Source organism: Heterodontus francisci, chromosome 7, assembly GCF_036365525.1.
Source record: "Heterodontus francisci isolate sHetFra1 chromosome 7, sHetFra1.hap1, whole genome shotgun sequence".
Classification (NCBI taxonomy): Eukaryota; Metazoa; Chordata; class Chondrichthyes; order Heterodontiformes; family Heterodontidae; genus Heterodontus; species Heterodontus francisci.
The window spans coordinates 122,771,607-122,796,454 of NC_090377.1; positions in this window are offsets into that span (position 1 = coordinate 122,771,607).

A 24,848-nucleotide genomic window follows, 5' to 3' on the forward strand; every position below is an offset into this window, starting at 1 on the left:
CGCTCCTTAAAAACTAAGCTTTCGGTTGCTCCTCCTAATATTTCCTTTGGCTCAGCAGTCAATTTTTTAAAATTACATGACGGACTTTGGGACATTAATACTGGCTTCTTGTGCATCCCTGATTTCCCCCACCCTTACCAATGGCAGCTGCGCCTTCAGCTGTCCAGGCCTTAAGTTCTGGAATTCCCTCCCTAAACCACTCCGCCTATGTACCTCTCTTTCCTCCTTTAAGATGCTCTTTAAAACCTATCTCTCTGACTGAGCTTTTGGTCACTTGTCCTAATGTCTCCCATGTAGCTCGGTATCCAACTATGTTTAATATCGCTCATGTGAAGCACCTTGGGACGTTTTTCTATGTTAAGAGTGCTACATAAATGGAAGTTGTAAACCACTGCTTTCTGGAACAGAGGGGAGAAAACTGGGCATGGAGCGCAGGAAGCTATATTGAAACTAAACCTCAGTAATAAAGTGAGGGGACTAAAAAGAAATTCAACTTGGACACAGATAAAGTATGCAGTGTCCCAGGGAAAGCACTCTCCTTCACAGCAACAGTAATCTGATAAACCAGGTTATAGTAATACAAATAAACTTCTTAAAGACCACCTGAATGCAAAGACCACCTGGCTAGAGATACTGGCTGTCAACAGTATTTAAATTGAAAGAATTTTGAACTCCCGTAAGCTCATTGTGCCCTGAACACAAGGGGGAAGAAAGGAAGGTGGTGGAGCATGCAAGAATACTCAGTCACCTTATCTGATGAAACATACTGTTGGCTGTATGTTCCTCAAGCAAATGCTTCTTAGTTTCTCACTCACTGTTTTGATTTGTCTCGTTCTGCCTTGGGGATGGAAGAAAAGAGAGAATTTCTATGGCGCCTTTGATGACCTCAGGATGTTGCAAAGCACTTCACAGCCAATGAAGTACTTTTGAATTGTAGCCACTGTTGTAATGTAGGAAATGTGGCTGCCAATTTGGGCACAGCAAGTTCCCACAAACAGCAATGGTTAGATAATCTGTTGTAGCGATGTGGCTTGAGTGATAAACTCCCATGCCCTTCTTCCAAATATTGCCATGGAATCTTTTACGTCTACCTGAGAGGTCAGACAGGGCTTCGGTTTAACATGACCTCCAAAAGGCAGCACCTCAGACATTGCAGCACTCCCCCAGTGTCAGCCTGGATTTTGTACTTAATGGCTGAGGCAGTATTGGTGCTGAGGGCCAACTTCATTAGGCCACTTCACCTTTAGCGCTCGGAATAAATTAGTGTCAGTATAAGCAGGGGCTGTAACAGATACTTTGTTTCACCAAGGGTATTTTAAAAGTTGCACAGATTCACTTACACACTTACCTGCACGCCTGTAGTCGTGCATCTCATACCTTGTACATTTCAATACAGGTGAATTGTGCAAGGAGTGATGTGTGGGAATTAATCAGACACAAAGCAGTGAGAATTAAACAAGTATTGACTGACACTCGTCAGAAGCAGGCATTGGCATTGGTTCTCTATGCATTGGTACCATTACAGTCACAAGGGGGTAAGCTGTTTGGAGAAGGGAAAGAAGTGGCTGGGAATGAATTCTCTGGTGGACACTGAATTTCACATAAATTTCCACTGCTATGGAATTGTGGAATACTGGAGGCCCGGTCCTAGAGTGATCCATAGACACTATACCTTTCGAGGAGGGGGTATCCACCAGCCTGCACAATCAACTGATCATCCTCCGCCATTTCTGCCGCCTGTAGTGTGATGCCACCACAAAACATGTCTTCCTTTCCCCTTTCAGCATACCGAAGGGACCGTTCCCTCTGAGACACCCTGGCCCACTCCATCACCCCAATAATCCCTCGTCTTCCCACGGCACCTTTCCATGCAAGCACATGAGTTGCAACACCTGCCCTTTACCCAACAACTCCACAGAGGCTTCCCACTTGCTTGCAAACCCGCCCAGTTAAACCCAGAAGTGGGCCGGGTCGTGTCAGGTTCCTGACCCAACTCCATTTTTCAGGGTTTTAAACTCCACTCCACCCCCTGTCCCCGCACCCGAACCCGATTCCACTTGGCAGTTAAATTTCTGCCTGTTAACTCTGTTTCTCTTTCTACAGATGCTGCCAGCCCTGCTGAGTATTTCCAGCATTTTCTGTTTTTATTACAGGTTTCTAGTATCTGCAGTATTTTGCTTCTCTATATAAATGCAAGTTGTTGTTGACGTTGGACCTCACGTCTGTGTTGTAAACGACTGGATTAAGTCGAATCTGTGCCAGCAGTTAAGGGATACTCTTAAATAAAAGTTACGTGAAGCCCGCAATGAGATTACAACTGGAAGTTTGATGAGATCCAAGACGGGTTAAAAGGACTCCAATGTTTTGCATAATTATGGGAACTAAACTGGAATTTGGGCAGATGTTCCTTATAAATTTTTAATTATTCTAATGGACCTCATGTTGACAATATTTTGAGTCCATCTGGCTGCCAGTCAGGCAGTCCAGGTCTCGCATCCTCCTGCCGTCACGGCTCGTTTTGTTTCTGTGTACCAAACCTCCTCGGCACAGTTATTTCTTGAAATAAATTTTTGATTGAAATTTACCTTTCATTATTCTGACTAGGCCCCCACCCCCTGCGGCAGCTCATTGTCTGGAGCCCTACCAAGCAAAGGGGATGTCAAATAAAGCACAAGGGGACTTATTGTTAGATATTTGTGTGTACGTGTGGTGGGGGAGGCGAAACAAATGTTTTTATACCAATATTCTCCCCTCCCCCTCAATGTGCAAAGACGTTGAACCCTTTTGTTTATCTTCCTTGTCCCCTGAAGATGCAGGCTCATGCCAAATTATGGGTTTCCCAGGTGCTGGTGTGTGTCAGCTGTGGCTCAGTGGATAGTACACTCGCCTTTGAGTCAGAGGCCATCAGTTTGAGTCCCATTCTAGAGACTTGAGCACAAAACCCAGGCTGACACTCCCTGTGAAGTGCTGAGGTAGTGCCGCACTGTTGAAGGTGCGTCTTTCAAATGAGGTGTTAAACTGAAGTCCCTTTGCCCTCTTAGGTGGATGTAAAGGATCCCGTGGTATTATTATGAAGAAAAGCAGGCGGAATTCTCCCAATAATGTCCTGGCAAATATTGATTGTTCAATCAACTCTAATTTGATAAGATCCTCCCTATATCTGCAACCTCCTCCAGCCCTACAACACTCTGAGAAATCTGTATTCCTCCAATTCTGGCCTCTTGTGCATTCCTGATTTTAATTGCTTCACCATTGGCAACCGTCCCTTCAGGGGCCTCGACCCTAAACTCTGGAATACCCTCCCTAATCCTCTACTGCTGTCTACCTCTCTTTGCTCCTTTAAGATGCTCCTTAAAACCACCTGTCCGATTATCTCCTCAAATGGCTTGGTGTCATATTTTATTTGATAACGCTGCTGTGAAGCGCCTTGGGACATTTTATTATGTTAAAGGGGCTATATAAATGCAAGTTGTTGGTATTGCACTCAGTGGAACCTTATCCAACCAGACCAATGGGGGAAAGGTGGGAGATAGAGAGTGGGGAGAGGAGGGTTACAGATTTAATCAGTACATTCTCTAGCTTTGTACATTGGTCCAAAACGGAGACACCGACTCGCATATTGTAGAATCCTGATATAACGGCAGAAACCCTTCGTCGGGTATAGCAAGATGGAAATTGAAAACCATAATGGATTTCTGATCCTAAAGGTATGGAAAATTGTTCTTCTTTTCTGCCCACAAGCTCTGGGATTGTACCTGGATTTTGTGCCACATCACATGCGGCGCATTCTCAGCATTATTTGTACCTTATCTAAAAGTGCACATTTGAAAAGTTTCACATATCTGCCTAACCAGTAACTAAACTCTCTGTTATATGGCTGTGGGTTTCAGTCCCACTCCAGAGACTTGAGTGCAAAATTTAGGCTGACACTCCCAATGTGGTACTGAGGGAGTGCTGCACTGTCGAAAGTGCAGTCTTTCAGATAAGACGTTAAACCGAGGCCCGGTCTGCCCTCTCAGGTGGACGTAAAAGATCCAATGGCACTATTCGAAGAAGAGCAAGGGAGTTCTCCCCAGTGTCCTGGCCAATATTTATCCCTCAAGCAACATCACTGAAACAGATTATGTGGTCATAATCACATTGCTGTTTATGGGCGTTTGATGTGGACAGTTGACACATGTTTCCTACAGTAGAACACTGACCACAGTTTAAAAGTACTCCACGACTGTAAAGTGCTTTGGGATGTCCTGAGGTCATGAAAGATGGTATAGAAATGCAAGTCTTTCCTTTCATTTCACATCCCTCCTTCACTGTTCCTTTACCTCAATGTGGTACCTTTGTGTTCTGGGATCACTTTGGAATTGGGGGAGTGGGGTGCTGTACAGGTGGTGGGCAGTGGTGGACTTGAATATACAGCCTTCTATTTTCTGGTGTTTGGTGCACATTTGTGCCAGAGCATGGTGAGTAATTAATAAAGAATGATGCTTCTCAGTCAGAAGCAACATCTGTTTCTAAGTCATTTTCCCTCAGTTATTACTAGTGTCTCGTGATGTGGAGTTATTACTTTGGAAGATTTTTTTTATTCAACCTTTATCTTCAGCCAAACTAACCATGGAAACAAGCCACAAGTCCCAACCCCTTTGCCCCACTTTTCTCCTTCCAAGTTTAGTGCTGGCAAAAATGACAACTTTACAAGGGGTTTGCATCAACTCTTGAAACATATGCAAACCAGATACACCAGTGGAGCCCAGTAAATGTGAGTATTTGTAAAATTAAGTGAAGAAAAATTAAAAGCATCACGAAAAGATGATGGGAGAGTTGGCAAGCACTCACCATGCCTGACACTTATCCTAAGGGTGACTGTCCTCTTTATTCAGCCAATGGCAAACTCAGCACAATCCTCTTTAAGGAATATTGCTGATAAGCACTTTAGTCTAGATGAAAAGCAGGTTATTCAGTTTCACGGCAAAAGGACAGGACAAAATAAGGATTGCTGACTTTTGGCTGCCTATTTTGCTCTTTTTCAGATAGATTCCCATTTCAAAGAGAGTTAATCCATTAATTACTAGGAAGGTAATCCACTGACATCCAATTTACCACAAGGATTTCACAATAAGGATCCGTGAGCTATGACAACACTATCAGCTAAGTGTCTTAACTCTTCAATGTCAAAAGATGAAGGTTCTCAGAACTTTGTGCAGCTCATTCGAAAGTACAATTTCTTTTCCTAATTGACTGGCCATAATCTTCCGCCTATTTTGGCATTCTTCACATTCCCTCTCCTCCCCTTACCACTCTATTAACATGTTATAACAAAATATAAGTTTATAGCTATCCTGGCAAAACACAGCATCAAAGCATTATTTATTCATTCTCAGGATGTGCGCATCATTGGCAAAGCAGATATATATTTCACATCATTAGTTGCCCTGTGAAAGTTTGGGATGACTGAAGGACTTGCTACTTCATAGGGCAGTTAAAAGTCAACCAACTTGGTGTGGGAATGGAGTCACTTGGCCAGACAGGGTAAGGACGGCAGGATTTCCCTAAAGGGACATTCGTGAACCAATTGAGTTTTTACAACCATCCTACAGCTTCATGCTCACTTTTACTGACACCAGTTTATTATTTCCAGATATTTTGAACTGGCAGGTTGTTGGTGAGAGCGACAAAAACATTTTCTGAATGCTGTTCGTCACCCAGAGTTCTTCTGATGAAAATGAATTATAACAGGTCCCCAGTATGTTAGAAGCAAACTCAAATGTGGGTTGGATGTTGTATCCCTTTAAACTTCCTCCATGGTAAATCTGCAGGCCATCAACACATGCTGTCCAGTTTATAACAGATAAGATAATGAATTCAGGCCTTACCTGCATATAGACAAATAAACACTTGCATTTCTATAGTGGCTTTCAGCATGTCCCAAAGTGTTTTACAGCCAATGAAATACTTTTTGAAGTGTAGTCACTGTTGTAATGTAGGAAACGTAGCAGCCAAATTGCGCACAAAACTAGGTTCCACATGCAGCAAGGTGATAAGATCCAGATAATCTGTGTTAAAACAGAAAATGGTGTTTCTGTTTTTATTTCAGTTTTCCAGCAACTGCAGTGTTTTGCTTTTGTATCAGTTTTAGTAATGGAGTGATAAATATTAGCCAGGACATAGGGGAAAACTCCCTTGCTGTTTTTCAGATAGTGTTATTGGATCTTTTACGTCCCCCTGACTGGATAGCCAGGGCCTTGGTTACCATCTCATCCAAAACACAAGGTATGGATCATGATATCATTTTAATATCTGAATAAAGCTCTGATTCTGGAGGGGACTTCATGTTCCGCCCCAGACTCATCGGGACTGCATGCCAGGTGTAAATAAGGTAGAGAAGTTGTTACAGGACAGTTCTCCATCTCTTTTCCACCCATGAATTTGCACACTCAGGTCCGAACAGACACAAAAATTCGCCCCATTGATTCATTGTCATGCTCCCTAATTATGTCCTCCTGGTTTCGCAGAGAAAGGAAAACCTCTCGATGTCCAGTCTCAAGCTGTCTCCATGAGGGATCTCAGTAACCAGTCTCTTCCACCATTGTGCCCCAGCTCCCCAACACTAAATCCTAACAGAACCCATGGAAAGGGCACTCACCCAGTAGTGAGGCACAGGAGTTGGGAATCTCCTCACACAACCCTCACTCACTTTCCAATAGAATCTCACTGAAAGAAAGACTTGCATTTATATGACACCAGGACATCCAAAACCCTTTACAGTCGATTACCTTTGAGGCATAGTCGCTGTTGTAATGTAGGAAACGTGGCAGCCAATTTATGCACAGCAATGTCCCACAAGTGGCAATGTGATAGTGACCAGATTATCTGTTTTAGTTATGTTGGTTGAGGGATATACATTGGCCAGGGCACCAGGGCGTACGCCCCCTGCTCTTCAAGACAATGACATGAGATCTTTTATGTCCAGCTAAGGATGCACACAGGGCACACAACATCCCCAACCCTTCCCCTGATGGTCCACTTGGAAAAGGCTTCACACAGTGTAACAGCAACAACTTGCATTTATGCAGCACTTTTAACACCGGAAAACATTCCATCGTGCTTCACAGGAGTGCAACCAAACAGAGCCACATAAAATATTAGAACAGATGACCAAAGGTTGGACAAAGAGGTAGGTTTTAAGGAGCGTCTTAGAGGAGAGCAAAGTAGAGTTCCAGGGAGGGAATTCCAGGGCTTAGGGTCTGTGGAGCCGAAAGCATAGCTTCCAATGGTGGAGCAATAAAAATCAGGGATCCACGAGATGCCAGAATTGGAGGAATATAGATTCCTCAGGGAGCTGTCAGACTGGAGGAGGTTATAGATAGGGAGAATCTTATCAAATAGGAGTTGAGTGAGTGATCAACTTTGATGAGGACATAGGGGGAACTTCCCTGCCCTTCTTCAAAACAATGCCACAAGATCTTTTACGTCAAACTAAGAAAGCAGACCGGGCCTTAGTTTAACGTCGCATCAAAAACACAGGTCCTCTGACAGCATAGCACTCCCTCAGTGCTGTACTGTCAGTGTTAGCCGAGATTTTGTGCTCAAGTCTGCAATGGGATTTAAACGCACAACTTCTTGATTTAGCAGCATAAGGATGCTACTAACTGAGCCACAACTGACATTGGATGCAGTCAGAGATGAGAATCCAAGCTGTTTTTTTAATTGCCTTCTATCATGAGAACACTGAGAACAATTGTAACTGTTGTGAAGACTGGATAACTAAATACAAACAAGGGATTGAAGCTGAGACCTTCTAAATACATATGATCAATACCAGACTGGACAATACGTTTAATTACTCAGCCACCAATGCCCAAAGATTCCCCCAAAGATGAAGGCCACCTTTTTAGCAAAAACTCTAATCTCTTAATACTTTGTTTATTCTGGCAATTGGATGTGGAACAGACCCAGAACTGCCTCAATTCAGCCTCTTAAAAGGCAATGTAAATTCAGCAAAGTCTGTCTTTGACTCAGGCCCAGCATCAAGAACTTGGATTCACAGCTGCCTCGGATCCATTCCTTTTATCCACTGCACATAATAAATGGAAGAGCAAGGGAATTTGTGCATGCATGCTGCATCTAACATATGCAAGCACCATCTGCCCCACATACGTGTGAAAGATCACATATGTCAGCAGGCACTTTTAAAAAAATGACACCCATGGAGCTAACCCATAAACTTGCAGATTTTTTAAGCAGGGAGCAGGTTTGGAAAATAGAAATTGATCTGTACCAGCTTTTATAAATGCAAACACCCTATAGAAAGACAGATTGCAATGGATGCTGAACACATTCCTAAGGGTTACTCCACTTAAAGCATCCCAGCATGCCTGGTTTGGAACTGTTGGGTTACAAAATGAATCTTCCTTGTTGATAAGCCCACTGTGTGAGCGCAGGGGTCATTGCTTTGTCTGTGAACACTTAAAGAGGAACTAGTCTTTCATTGTCTTATCTTCTCATCCCAATCTGTTGAGCAATGATGAATGGGAGCATCCATTTTGTGTAATACTCTCCGTACTTTGTACTCTTGCCCCATGACTCAGAAGGTTGTGGGTTCAAACACCACTTCCCAAGACTTAACCACTAAATCAAGCTGACAATCCCAATGCTGCACTGTCAGAGGTGCTGTCTTTCAGATGAAACATTGAAACATGCTCTCGTTTACCCTTCCAGGTGGACATAAACAATCCCATGGAACTATTTTGAAGAAAAGCAGGGGAGTTCTCCTCAGTGTCCTGGATAACACCAATTTATTTAGCCATTATCACATTGCTGTTTGTGGGACCTTGCTAATATGCTTCTGTGTTTCCTACATTGCAACAGTGGCTACACTTCAAGAGTACTCCATTGGCTATAAAGTGCTTTAGGGCATCCTGAAGTTGTGAAAGGTGCTATGTAAATGCTAGTTCCTTCTTTCCTGCACCTCACAACGTTCAGGCCCAGTGACGTCGTGAAGAAAGAAACGTTGCCCACAATTCCCAGTTCCCGTGATGCCACTGGAATGCAACGTTGGCATAGTGTGGATTTTCGTTGCACCGATGAAACAAAGTTTTCAAAACACTTTTTCTTCATGAATTGAATGTGCCCCTTTAAATTGACACCACTGATGGAGCAACATGCCTGGCACTGAAAAAACAAAAGAAAGGCACAGATCAGAATTGCTAAAAGAAACAGTGATATGCAATTCAATCTGCTTGACACAACCTGGGGCGGTGGGAGGTGGGGAAGGGGATTTAAACTTTCTGTAGCAACACGCTCAGCAGGAAGTGGGGAAAAGCCAACAGAACCATTGCACTGCAAATCAGGATGACAGATAAATGTCGATCGTATTAATTCAACTGCAGATCACGTGGGAGTCAGAATAGTTCCAACTTCTTCGGAATAAAACTATTGCTCCTTTTCCTTCCCTGTTCTTTTGGTACAAAAACTGGAGTTCGTCTCCATTGTGCCTGGTGAATGACAGCAATGCATGCTCTGTAGAATGTGCCAGGTTTCATATCTGACTGAGCTGGCTGGTATCAGAAAAATTGAAAGAAATTGCATTTCTGTAGCTCCTTGCTTCTCCTTAGGATACCCAAAGTGCTTTACAGCCAATGAAGTACTTTTTGAAATATAGTTGCTGTTATAACGTAGGAAACACAGCAGCCAATTTTTGCACAGCAAGCTCCCACAAACAACAATGTAATAGTGAGCAGATACTCTGTTTCAAGTGTTGGTTGAGGGATTTGCCAGGACACTGGGGAGAACTCTCCTGCACATCTTCAAAGTAGTGCTACATGATTTTTATATCCACCTGAGAGGTCTTCAGTTTGATGTATCGTCTAAATATATAAATATATGAATATATGAATTAGGAGCCCCTCGAGCCTGCCCCGCCATTAATAATATCATAGTTGATCTGATTGTAACCTCGACTCCACATTCTCGTCTACACCCGATAACCTTTCACCCCCTTGCTTATCAAGAACCTATCTACCTCTGCCTTAAAAATATTCAAAAACTCTGCTTCCACTGCCTTTTGAGGAAGAGAGTTCCAAAGACTCACGACTCTCTGAGAGAAAAAAATTCTCATCTCTGTCTGAAATGGGCGACCCCTTATTTTTTTAGTGACCCCTAGTTCTAGATTCTCCCACAAAGGGAAACTTCCTTTCCCCTTTCCACGTCAAGACCCCTCAGGATCTTGTATATTTCATTCAAGTGCCTCTTACTCTTCTAAACTCCAGTGAATACAAGCCTAGCCTGTTCAACCTTTCCTCAGAAGACAACCCGTCCATTCCAGCTATTAGTCTAGTTCTCTGAACTGCTTCCAATGCATTCTTCCTTAAATAAGGAGACCAGTACCGTACACAGTACTCCAGGTGTGGTATCACCAATACCCTGTATAACTGAAGCATAACCTCCCTATTTTTGTATTCAATTTCCCTCACAATAAATTATAACATTCTATTCGCTTTCTGAATTACTTGCTGAACCTGCATACTACCCTTTTGTAATTAATGCACAAGGATACCCAGATCCCTCTGTATCTCAGAGCTCTGCAATGTCTCACCATTTAGATAATATGCTTCTTTTTATTCTTCCTGCCAAAATGGACAATTTCACATTTTCCCACATTATACTCCGATTGTTAGATCTTTGCCCACTCACTTAACCTATCTATATCCCTTTGTAGCCACCTTAGGTCCTCTTCACAACTTACTTTCCTACGTAGGATATGGGTAAGGTTTTAAATGATTACTTTTCATCTGTGTTCACTATGGAGAAGGACGATGTAGGTGTAGAGATCAGGGAGGGGGATTGTGATATACATGAACATATTCGCATTGAAAGGGAGGAAGTATTAGCTGTTTTAACGGGCTTAAAAGTGGATAAATCCCCAGGCCCAGATGAGATGTATCCCAGGCTGTTACGTGAGGCAAGGGAGGAGATTGCAGGGGCTCTGACACAAATTTTCAAATCCTCTCTGGCCACAGGAGAGGTACCAGAGGATTGGAGGACAGCGAATGTGGGACCATTATTTAAGAAGGATAGCAGGTAATTACAGGCTGGTGAGTCTAACATCAGTGGTTGGGAAACTATTGGAAAAAAATTCTGAGGGACAGGATTAATCTCCACTTGGAGAGGCAGGGATTAATCAGGGATAGTCAGCATGGCTTTGTCAGGGGGAGATCGTGTCTAACTAACTTGATTGAATTATCGAGGCAGTGACGAGATGTGTAGATGAGGGTAAAGCAGTTGATGTAGTCTACATGGACTTCAGTAAGGCTTTTGATAAGGTCCCGCATGGGAGATTGGTTAAGAAGGTAAGAGCCTATGGGATCCAGGGCAATTTGGATCCAAAATTGGCTTAGTGGCAGGAGGCAGCGGGTAATGGTTGAGGGTTGTTTTTGCGAGTGGAAGCCTGTGACCAGTGGTGTACCGCAGAGATCGGTGCTGGGACCCTTGCTGTTTGTAGTGTACATTACTGACTTAGACGTGAATATAGGAGGTATGATCAGTAAGTTCGCAGATGACACGAAAATTGATGGTGTCGTAAATAGTAAGAAGGAAAGCCTTAGATTACAGGATTGATATAGATGGGCTGGTAAAATGGGCAGAGCTGTGGCAAATGGAATTTAATCCTGAGAAGTGTGAGGTGATGAATTTTGGGAGGACTAACAAGGCAAGGGAATATACAATGGATGGTAGGACCCTAGGAAGTACAGAGGGTCAGAGGGACCTTGGTGTACTTGTCCATAGATCACTGAAGGCAGCAGCACAGGTAGATAAGGTAGTTAGGAAGGCAAATGGGATACTTGTGTTTATTAGCCGAGGCACAGAATATAAGAGCAGGGAGGTTATGATGGAACAAAAACAAGAAATGCTGGATTCACTCAGCAGGTCTGGCAGCATCTGTGGAAAGAGAAGCAGAGTTAACGTTTCGGGTCAGTGACCCTTCTTCGGGTCACTGACCCGAAACGTTAACTCTGCTTCTCTTTCCACAGATGCTGCCAGACCTGCTGAGTGAATCCAGCATTTCTTGTTTTTGTTTCAGATTTCCAGCATCCGCAGTATTTTGCTTTTATTTTAGAGGTTATGATGGAGCTGTATAAAACACTAGTTAGGCCACAGCTGGAGTACTGTGTACAGTTCTGGGCACCACACTATAGGAAGGATGTGAATGCACTGGAGAGGGTGCAGAGGAGATCCACCAGGATGTTGCCTGGACTGGAGCATTTCAGCTATGAAGAGAGACTGAAAATGCTAGGGTTGTTTTCCTTAGAGCAGAGAAGGCTGAGGGGAGATATGATTGAGGTATACAAAATTATGAGGGGCATTGATAGGTTAGATAGGAAGAAACTTTTCCCCTTAGCGGAGGGGTCAATAACCAGGGGTCATAGATTTAAGGTAAGGTGCAGGAGGTTTAGAGGGGATTTGAGGAAAAGTTTTTTCACCCAGAGGGTGGTTGGAGTCTGGAACACACTGCCTGAAGAGGTGTTAGAGGCAGGAACCCCACAACATTTAAGAAGTATTTAGATGAGCACTTGAAACACCATAGCATACAAGGCTACGGGCCAAGTGCTGGAAAATGGGATTAGAATAGTTAGGTGCTTAATGACCGGCACAGACATGATGGGCCGAAGGGCCTGTTACTGTGCTGTATGACTCTATCTTTGTGTCATCAGCAATTTAGCAACCATACTTTCAGTCCCTTCATCTAAGTCATTTATATGAATTGTAAAAAGTTGAGGCCTCAGCACTGATCTCTGTGGCACACCACTTGTTACATCTTGCCAACCAAAAAGTGACCCATTTATGCCTACTCTCTGTTTCCTGTTAGCTAGCCAATCTTCTATCCATGCTAGTATGTTCTCCCTACACCACGAGCTTTTATTTTCTGCTATAACCTTTGATATGGCACCTACAAGAGTAGGGAAATTTGATAATTGAACAAACTTAAAGGCTTTGTATCTGAATGCACGAAGCATTCGGTATAAAATAAATTAGTTAACAGCGCAAATAGAGACGAATGGGTATGATTTAGTGGTGATTACTGAGACATGGTTGCAGGGAAACCAGGTTTGGGAATTGAATATCCAAGGGTACTCAGTATTTCGGAAGGATAGGCAGGAAGGAAAAGGAGGTGGTGTAGCTTTGTTAGTAAAGGAAGAGATCAGTGCTATAGTGAGAAACGATATAGGCACTGGAGATCAAGACGTAGAATCAGTCTGGGTAGAAATAAGAAATAGCAAGGGAAAGAGGTCCCTGGCAGGAGTAATCCACAGGTTCCCAAGTAGTTCCACAATGGGGCACACTATAAACTAGGAAATAATGGGGGCTTGTAAGAAAGGTACGACAATAATCATGGGTGATTTTAATATGCATATAGACTGGATTAATCAAATTGGCAAGGGTAGCCTCGAGGTAGAGTTCATTGAATGTATTAGAGATTGTTTTTTGGAACAATATGTTGTGGAACCAACCAGGGAGCAGGCTATTTTAGATTTGGTATTGTGTAATGAGGTGGGATTAATTAATGATCTCATAGTTCAGGATCCTCCAGGGAAGAGTGATCGTAGCATGCTAGAATTTCAAATTCAGTTTGAGGGTGAGAAACTGGAGTCCCACACTAGCGTTCTGGAGTTAAACAAAGGTAATTACATAGGCATGAGGTCAGATTTGGCCCTAGTGGACTGGGCAGGAAGACTAAAAGGTAGGACAGTTGATGAGCAGTGGCAGATGTTTAAGGAGATATTCAATTCCTCCCAACTAAAATATATTCCAGAGAGGAAGAAAGATTCTAAGAGGAAGAGAAACATCCATGGCGAAGGAAGGATGTTAAGGATAATCTAAAGACAAAAACTAAGGCATACCATATTGCAAAGGCCAGTAGCAGTCAGAAAGATTGGGAAACTTTTAAAGATCAACAAAGGGTTACTAAAAAAGTAATAAAAAGAGCAACAGTAAATTATGAAAGAAAACTAGCACAAAATATAAAAACGGATAGCAAAAGCTTCTATAAATATATAAAAGGGAAGAGAGTAGCTAAAGTGAACGTTGGTCCCTTGGAGGATGAGACTGGGGAGTTAATAGAGGGGAACACAGAAATGGCGGAGACACTAAATCAGTATTTTGCCTCAGATTTCACGGTGGAGGACACTAGTACCATCCCAATAGTGACAGGTAATGCAGAGGTTATAGAAAAGGAGAAACTTAGAACAATCATCATCACTGGGGAAAAAGTACTGAGAAAACTATTGGAATGAAGGCAGTAAAGGCCCCAGGGCCTGATGGCCTACATTCTAGGGTCTTAAAGGAAGTGGCAGTGGAGATAGTGGATCCATTGATTATAATTTTCCAAAATTCCCTGGATGCGGGAAAAGTTTCAGTGGATTGGAAAAATGCTAATATAACACCCTTATTCAAAAAGGGAGGGAGGCAGAAAGTAAGAAACTACAGACCAGTTAGTTTAACGTCTATCATTGGGAAATTGTTATAATTCATTATTAAGGAAATAATAACAGGACATTTAGAAAGTCAAAACACAATCCATCAGAGTCAGTATGGTTTTATGAAGGGTAAATCATGTTTGACTAATTTGCTAGAGTTCTTCGAAGATGTAACAAGCAAAGTGGATAATGGGGATCCTGTAGATGTAGTATATCTGGACTTCCAGAAGGCATTTGATAAGGTGCCGCACAAAAGGTTAATACACAAGGTAAGATGACATGGGGTTAGGGGCAATTTATTAGCTTGGATAGAGGATTGGCTAACCAACAGAAAACAGAGAGTTGGGATAAATGGGTCTTTTTCTGGTTGACAAGATGGAACTAGTGGGGTGCCACGGGGTTCGGTCCTCAGGCCCCAACTATTTACAATCTATATTACTGACTTGGATGCAGGGATAGAAGGTAAAATAGCCAAATTTGCAGATGACACTAAAATAGGTGGGACAGTAAGTTGCAATAAAGAAATAAGAAATTTACAAATGGATATGGATAGGTTAGGTGAATAGGCCAAAATTTGGCAGATGGAGTGTAACGTGGATAAGTGTGAGGTTATTCATTTTGGTCGGAAGAAAAGAAACGCAACTCTAAATGGAGAGAAACTTCAGAGTGCTTCGGTGCAGAGGGATCTGGGTGTCCTCGTGCATGAATCGCAGAAAACTAGTATGCAGGTACAGCAGGTAATAAGGAAGGCAAATGGAATTTTGGCATTTATTGCTAAAGGAATAGAGTATAAAAGTAGGGAAGTGTTGCTGAAACTGTACAAGGCATTAGTGAGACTGCACCTGGAGTATTGCATACAGTTTTGGTCCCCTTACTTGAGGAGGGATGTAATTGCATTGGAGGTAGTTCAGAGGAGGTTCACTAGATTGATTCCAGAGATGAGGCGTTTGTCTTATGAAGATAGATTGAGCAGTTTAGGCCTTTACTCTCTAGAGTTTAGGAGAATGAGAGGAGATCTAATTGAGGTATATAAGATGATTAGGGGGATTGGCAAAGGAGACATAGAGAGGATGTTTCCTCTTGTGGGGCAATCTAGAATGAGAGGTCATAGTATTAGGTTAACGGGTAGTAGATTTAAAACAAAGATGAGGATAAATTACTTCTCTCAAAGGGTCGTGAGTCTGGAATTCACTACCCCAGAGTGCGGTGGATGCTGGGACATTGAGTAAATTTAAGGAGGAGATAGACAGATTTTTAATTAGTAATGGGTTGAAGGATTATGGAGAATGGGCAGGAAAGTGGAGTTGAGTTCGAGATGAGATCAGCAATGATTGTATTGAATGGCGGAACAGGCTCGAGGGGCTGAATTGCCTACTCCTGCTCCTAGTCCTTATGTTCTTATCAAATGCCTTCTGGAAATCTAAGTACAGTAAATCCATCGGTTCCCCTTTATCCACAACACATGTTACTTCTTCCAAGAACTCCAATAAAGACAGCACCTCCAACAATGCAGCACTCCCTCAGTTCTGCACTGGGAGTATTAGCCTAGATTTTCTATCCAAGTGTCTCAACAGAACCTTGAGCCCACAATCTTCAGACTCAGAGGTGGGTGCTGCTCATTGAGCCACAGCTGACACCTCAGTTCAACACCTTGAGGGAAAAATCAGCCTTGATTCTCGCTTCTGATCACTGTCCAGACAATCCTAACTAAAAAGTGTATCTGTGTAGTTGTTGGCTGGAAACAGCATTGGGCTCACATGTCATGTTCCTCTCCCTGCCACCCCATGGATCGAGTATTAGCTCACATACAGGTGCGATGTGGAGAGCTGCTAGTTTTCCAATGTCGGTCTTCACCTTTAGGAGAGGAGAACATTGCAGAGAGCATTGAAGCCAGGGCCAACTGCTGAGGTATAGTACGCAGCTGTACAAAGTAGGTGAGTACACTGCGATTATTTCTGGTGTCCAGAAAACTGCAAAGCTGAGGGCAGTCGGCAGGGAGGAATGCTTTCCACCTGATTTGAAGGAAAGATCAAGCAAAACAAATTATTCCTAAACTCCTGCTCCTGCCATTAATCAGGGAGCTGGGGAAGCCAGTCCCCTCTGACCTTCTATAATACCTTTTAGATTAACAAGCCAAAGCACTGTAAAGCTTCGTGCAGCCAGACACGCAACTCTAGGAACCCATGACTGACTAGCTGTGTAGCCTGATCGGGTCTTATTCCACCAGGCTGTGATTCTGTAACATAAGGGTACTGACCCGTTCCAGACCAAAAGGAGAGACATGAATGGGATAAGCCTATTAGATTACAAATAAGCACCACAGAAATTCTAGGTTACACATGGTGCACTTGTGAGAAGAAACGAATGTTTGACGACCCTGAAGGCTTTTCTCTACATCACGGAGTCTAACGTGCGTCTCAATGCTTTGGACTGAGTGAGAAAGAATTAAATTTCCCATTTCCCGACCTGTAAAATAAAACATGGACACGGTGACCTAGAAATTGTGGCCGCTCATGTTACACAGGCAGGGTTACCGACCCTCCAGATTGTCCTGAAGTCTCCAGGAATTAAAGATTAATCTCCAAGTCGCTACCACATGCAACCTAAGAGAAAATCATAGGGATACAGCAAAAATTGAGAGGTTTTTTTCCAGTTTTTTTGAACATTTTCATTAGTTAAAGCAATATTGGAGATGGGTTAAAAAGGCTATTTGACCAACAGTCAAGCATACGAATATACCAACATACGAATTAGGAGCAGGAGTAGGCCATTTAGCCCATCAAGCCTGCCCTGCCATTCAATAAGATCATGGCTGATCTAATTGTAATCTCAACTCCACATTCCCGCCTACCTCAGTAACCTTTCACCCCCTTGCTTATCAAGAATCGACCTACCTCTGCCTTAAAAATATTCAAAGGCTCTGCTTCCACTGCCTTTTGAGGAAGTTCCAAAGACTCACAACCCTCTGAGAGAAAAGATTTCTCCTCATCTCTGTCTTAAATGGGCGACCCCTTATTTTTAAACAGTGACCCCTAGTTCTAGATTCTCCCACAAGAGGAAACATCCTTTCCACATCCACCCTGTCAAGACCCCTCAGAATTTTATATGTTTCAATCAAGTCGCCTGTTACTCTTCTAAACTCCAGAGGATACAAGCCTAGCCTGTCCAACCTTTCCTCGTAAGACAACCCGCCCATTCCAGGTATTAGTCTCGTAAACCGTCTCTGAACTGCTTCCAACGCATTTACATCCTTCATTAAATAAGGAGACCAAGGGCTGGATTATATAAGCTCGCTGGGACCCCGACCACATGGAGGGGGGAGGCTGTCCATCCCCAGCAATGGTGTCAGCTGCTTGCGCACAGGTGCTGACACCATTTTTAAAGGGCAGTCAGCCGTACTGGTTTATTTTAATATTTAAAGAAATATTCAATAAAATTACATAAATACATTCCTTTTGCCCCCTCCCATCCCCCAACAATTAGATTAACAGTTTGCCATGTCCCCTCCCCAAACTAGACAAAGTTTAAAGTAGAACCCTTCCCACCATCCCCTGAACCATGACATTAATTTGACACCGTTACCAACCCCCGCACTGATAAACTTATCTCCTCCCCACTCCCCACCAGTGTTGCGCCTCGCTTCCCCAGACAGGAATCTGAAGGCGTGGGAGTGCTGGCTGCCATCCCAAAGATCGCGGTGGGCCATCAAAATTAAGGGTACGTACATGTAAATGTAATAGTTTCATTCATTTGCATTAGCTGATTGTTGTCCCATCACTGAGCGGCGGGGGGGCCGCCATGGTGCCCCACTGGCACCGGGAGGATCGAGCGGGGCCCTGCTGGAGTCGGGGTCTGTGGTGGGCCTCATCAGGCTCATCCGCCACGGATCCTGACGTCGAGGGCTTGTGCAAATCCAGCCACAATACTGTACACAGTACTCCAGATGTGGTCTCACCAATGCCCTGTATAACTGATGTTCCGCTCAGTCCGCAAGCAAGACCCTGAGCTTCCGGTTGCTTGCCATTTCAACACTCCTCCCTGCTCTCATGCTCACATTTCTGTCCTGGGATTGCTGCAGTGTTCCAGTGAACATCAACGCAAGCTCGAGGAACAGCATCTCATCTACCGATTAGGCACACTACAGCCTGCCGGACTGAACATTGAGTTCAATAATTTCAGAGCATGACAGCCCCCCATTTTACTTTCATTTTTAGTTATTTTTTCTTTTTTTCTTTTTTACATTTTTGACAATCTTTTTTTTTGCATTTATTTCATTTCATCTTAGTTTGTTCAGTTTGCTTACCCACTGTTTTTTTCAGGTTTGCACTTGCTGCTGTTCAATATTCAGTCCGTTAACACCTAATCTGTACTAATGCTTTGTCTTTCAACACACCATTAACATATTGTTTGCCTTTGCTCCATGACCTATGGTCAGCTATGTGGCCTTGTCCAATCTACACCTACTCCTTTGTTATCTCTTGCCCCACCCCCACCTCACTTGCTTATAACCTGTGACTTTTCTAATATTTGTCAGTTCCAAAGAAGGGTCACTGACCCGAAACGTTAACTCTGCTTCTCTTTTCACAGATGCTGCCAGACCTGCTGAGTGGTTCCAGCATTTCTTGTTTTTATTTCAGATTTCCAGCATCCGCAGTATTTTGCTTTTACTTTCTTACCTATCTTTGTGTCATCAGCAAATTTAGCAACCATACCTTTGGTCCCTTCATCCAAGTCATTTTTTGAACTGTAGAAAGTTGAGGCCCCAGCACTGATCCCTACGGCACACGCTCCTTACATCTTGCCAACCAAGCATCATCCGATTGGATAATTAAGAGCCTGTTTGCAAAGACTTACATTTATATAGTACCTTTAATGACCTCAGGATGTCCCAAAGCACTTTACAGCCAATAGAGTACATTTTGAAGTGTAATCTCTGTTGTCATGTAGGAAACATTGCAGCTAATTTGAGCACAAGGTCCCACAACAACAATGTGATAATGACCAGATAATTTGTTTGCACAATATTGGTTGTGGTGCTAATTATTGGCCAGGACATGGGGGAGAATCTCCTGTTCTTCTTCATATAGTGTCATGGGATCTTTTCAGTCCACCTGAGAGGACAGATAGGGCCTCAGTTGTGAGTTGTAGCTCAGCTGGTTGCTCCTTTTCCTCTAAATCATATATTAATGCACAGGGCCCTGTTCTTTGCAGACAGAAAGAACATGTACACACATTGCGCCTGTTTCAGCTAAACAAAATAAGTGACAGCCATTCACTGGCTCATTCCTCAGGGCAGTGCCTTGACCAATCAGAGTCAAACTGCCTGGTTTCAATTTCAAACAAAACTTGGCAGTTAACTGTCAGTCACCGTAAACTGGTGCATTCTGCATGGCAACACCTCTAACAATCAGAGTTCACTCGCCAACCAATCAGCACTCTCTTCTCATACATTATAAAGTTGTTGCTTCCCCTTACATTGGTATTCTTGCGGATTGTTCTGATGAGTGCAAGACGAAAAGCTTCGACAAAGTGTCTCTATTTTCAGCAATACTCAAGTTCTGTACTACCAAACGACTATTTGTATAACTTCAGTGGTGCATTCCACAGCCTCACAACCTTCTATATAAAAAGGCTTTCTTCTGGCTTAAATCGCTCACGTTGAATCTTAGATCTCTGTACCTCTATCTCTGCACCATCCCTTCATAACCTTAAACCTCTATCAAAGCACAAATAGTGATAAGGCTTCATCTTTAAAACTGAACTTAATCTTTTTACCCAGTAATTTAATCTACAAAGCTTGACTGTTAATTCTGAAACAAGTCTTAAAATTATGCGAGGTCATGTTGCTTTGCATAGTTATTGGTATGATTTTGGGACACTGATGTGACAATGCCTCTCACTGCGTGGGAAACTGGCATCTAACTCCCAGCAGCATACTGTCGCCGCATTGATAACTATTTACTTCCATGAGACTGGGCTCCTCTTCGGCAGATATGACAGAAATGCGCAGTGTTTAAAGTTGTCGTTCCCGATATATAAAAAAGTACGCTTTATTTATTACGACAGGTTATGGTGCACTGAAGAAATAAGAGCCAGTCAGTCTCCTACCAGCAGAACAATCAGTGCACAGTCGGGAAGCTTTCAAGGAATTCCATCTCACAGCAGGTACAATGCCCGCCTGACTCCACTGTGTCTCATTAAGTACCACGTTTTGGACCAGTTCACATCACTACTTGTTCTGGCAAATTCTCTGCAACCTGTTTTCCTTTTCAATAATTCTTTTTGTTTTATTCCTTTTATTTCTCTTCCAGTCTTCCATCACTCACTCTGTCCCCCGCATTTCCTCTCTCCATGCAGCACAAGCCAAATCCAAACTCAAAGTACAGGAAAGGTGAGTGGATTTTTGACATCTCCCAGTGCTGCTTGGAGTTTACAAAGGTCCTGCCCTTGCCCCATAAAATAAATGAAAAATTTGCACTTCCAGAGCGCCTTTCATGATTTCAGGATATCCGAAAAATTCTTTACAATGAAATAATTTTTGACGTGAGTCACTGTTGTAACGCAGGAAAAGCAGCAAACAATTTTGCACGCAGCAAGATCCCACAAACAGCAACGTGATAATGCCCAGATAATCTGTTTTAGTGATGTTGCTTGAGGAATAAATATTATCCGGAACACCAGAGAAAACTTCCCTGCTTTTCTCGGAAATAGAGTCATGGGATCTTACATTCATCCGAGAGGACAGACGGGTCCTCAGTTTAATATCACACCGAAAGATGGCACCTTTGACTGAGCAGCATTCTCTCATAACTGCTTGAAAGGAACCAAAAGCAAATGAGGACTTCAAAAAGGGGGAACTCTTTCTGTAGCATAATAAATGCAGCAGCAGGACAGCGATGTTCCTGAGTTAGAGAAACCAGAAATGAATGCTGCATTTATACATCGACAGCACAGTTTCTGTACAGGTCACATCAGTTAAATAAAACCTGCCAGAGTTATTCATTTCCTGGGAAAATGAAGACCAAATGTACCTAGCATTGATGCTGGGATAGAACAAAATTAGCATTGACTCCACGCAGCTTTATTTCCAGCTGTGTGTTCAACTTTCTATTTTAGTCACCCCAAAGGGCTCACATTGATTTCCCCCTCTGCTCTTCCCTTTTCACCTCCCTCCTCCCATTCTTTCTTCCCCAATATGGAAAGTGGGAGTCCCGCCCCACACTGCCCCTACCTGAGTCCCTTCTGCATGTGCTGCTTCAGGTTGATCTCTTGGCACTGGATGAAAGTACTGAGGTAGAGGGGAGCAGTGCTCAGTGATTTATAATCCTGAGGCAGGAAGCAGTGGCTGGAAGCTGGCGGGATGTACTGAGGTTCCATCGTTTCAACAAACAAAACACAGCAACCTTCAGCGGCGACCAGAAAGGCCCAGTGCCACAGACTCAGGACATCCTGGGAAAAGCAAGCCTGGCCACCGATTCCTTCCTCTCTTTTTCTCTTCCCCTGCTTCAATTTCTTGTGATCATTATTTAAGCAGACGACTGAGATTGTCTTGGAATCTCCAGGAATTGAAGCTTAATACCTTGGATGCTGCTGCAAGCAAAAAACAGGGGAGAAAAATCACAGCAAAAAAAAAATTCAATTTTCTTTAAACACTGTATCAAATTTTACAGCAGAAAAACAGGCCAAGAAAAAGAAAATGTAATTTAAATATGGACTGCGACTTCTGCTGCTCTATCTTCCACCCTCTATAAACTTCAGCTCACCCAAAACTTTGCTGTCCAAATCTTAACCTGCACCAAATCTCATTGACCCATCACTCCTGTTAGTGCTGACTTACATTACCTTCCGGTTTGGCAATTAAAATACTCGCCCTCATGTTCAAAACCATCCATAGCCTCACCCCTCCTATATAACCTCCTACAGCTCTGGAACCCTCTGAGATCTCTGTGTTCCTCCAATTCTGGCCTCTTGCCTGCCCCTGATTTCCATTGCCCTATGACTGGAGGTTGTGTCTTCAGTTGCCTAGACCCCAAGCTCTAGAATTTCCTCTCTAAATCTCTCCGCCTCTCTGACTCTCTCTCCTCCTTTAAGACAATCCTTAAAACCTACCTCTGACCAAGCATTTGTCACCTGTCCTAATTTCTCCTTCATGTGGCTCAGGGTCGAACTTTCATCTGATCGCTGCCTTGGGATGTTTTATTACATTAATTTCTTTGACCTCCTTGTCTCGACAGACAATGGGTAAGCGCCTGGAGGTGGTCAGTGGTTTGTGAATCAGCGCCTGGAGTGGCTATAAAGGCCAATTCTAGAGTGACAGACTCTTCCACAGGTGCTGCAGATAAAATTGGCTGTCGGGGCTATTACACAGTTGGCTGTCTCATTCCATTAATGTCGCGATAAAAATGCACTGTAGAAGTCGGTCATTGGCTGTGAAGCACCTTGGGACATCCTATATTCAAGAAAAGCGCTGCAGAAATGCAAGTTCCTATTCTTTTTCTGTTCAGGCCAAGCAGTTACTGTGAAGAGAACAAGCAAGTTTCAGGTGTCAACTTTTCATCAGAACCTGTTGTCACAAAGGGCCACAACAGACATTTCCACCATTCTGCTATCCACACACATGCTGCCTGATGCACAGAATACTTCCAGTAATTTCAGTTTATGGTTTATAATGTTTAGAAGAGATTCAGCCAATAAAGAAGATTTTATTCAGATATAGACACATCAAAGAAAATAGATGCCAGGAACCTAAATTAGTAAAGTTCTGGTCATGGTATGCATGTTTTGAATAAGTACTGCCTTCGCGAGAAGTGCTTGGCAAAGTCAACATAAAAAGGCCGCTTTTGTATAGTCCCTTTTCACATCACTGAGACGTCTTAAAGCCCTTCAAATAGTGAATTGCACTTGAAGTACGTTGACTTCTGTTATGTAGGCAAACATGTAAGTGCCAATTAAAAAAGCCCACGAAAGTTATTATTAAAAGAAAAATTGTTTGATGAAAGGTCGCTGACCTGAAAAGTTAACTCTGTTTCTCTCCCCACAAATGCTGCCAGACCTGCTGAGTATTTCCAGCACTTTTTGTTTTTGTTCCGCCGAAGTTATTTATATCCTGGGAAAACTAAGGGAAAATATACACAGTATTGATGCCAGGATAGAACAGAATTAGCAGTGACTCCACATTTAAGTTGTTTCCAGCTGTGTGTTCGACTTTCTACCTTGTTCACCCAAATGAACTCTCCCTGTTTTCTCCCTCTCCATGTTTCCTTTTACATCTCTTTCCCATGTGGAAACTGGGAGCTGCCCCCTCTTTCTGACTCTTTTCTGAGCACGTGCTCAAGAAATCCATCATTCACTCACTTGCCCGTGACATTGCTGGTATGGAAATACTGTCAGGTGATCTAATTGAGATGCTTACGATGAGTATAGGATTTGACAGGGTAGGGTCGAGAGAAACTATTTCCTGTGGTGGGACAGTCCAGAACAAGGGGCCATAACCTTAAAATTAGAGCTAAGTTGTTCAGGGGTGACGTCAGGAATCACTCCTTTACACAAAGGGCAGTGGAAATCTGGAACTCTCTCCACTTAAAAACTGTTGAAGCTGGGGGTCAATTCAAAATTTTAAAGCTGAAATTGATAGATTTTTGTTCGGTGAAGGTATTAAGGGTTACAGAACCAAGGCGGGTAAATGGAGTTGAGATACAGATCAGCCGTGATCTAATTGAATGGGCGGATCAGCCTCGAGGGGCTGATTGGCCTTCTCATTTTTCTATGTTTAAACTACTAAATTTGTAAACTCCTTTCTCATGAAGTCTGGACTGTTTCCAAACGCTGCATTAAATTACCTACTTTATTTAGGAACTAGTTGCCTTCCATGTACAATAATAATATGGAATGCAAGCAGTTAGGAGCACTTAAGGAGCCTGAAGCCCAGCGAGTTCCCACCCAGACACGTTTTTCGTTTATTTGCCTCACTGAAGCGATAGGATCTGATGGATTTGTAACAGCTGAGGAATGTGTGGGTCATTATCAAATTCCATAACAAATAACAAAAACTGATGCTGACTCTGTCCAGTAATGAAATATAACCTTCCTTTCAGACATATGTTTTTAATTTCCCCCATTACCCCGCCGTCATCCCTCCCCCCGCACAACATTTCCTTAACCCACTGACTCCTTGCTGCAATATAGTTCTTCAGTTGACCCCATGACCTGCCCTAGTGGCCCCATGACCATGACTAAGTGCCTATTCTTTACATGGGAGCCAAGGTTACAAGTGTTGGCAGGCTATTCGACCAGAAGGACACCACAACAGAGTTTGGGGCTGAATTTTACTGATTGGATGGGTGACCCAACGCCCGGAGAGTATTCGGCCCGGCAACA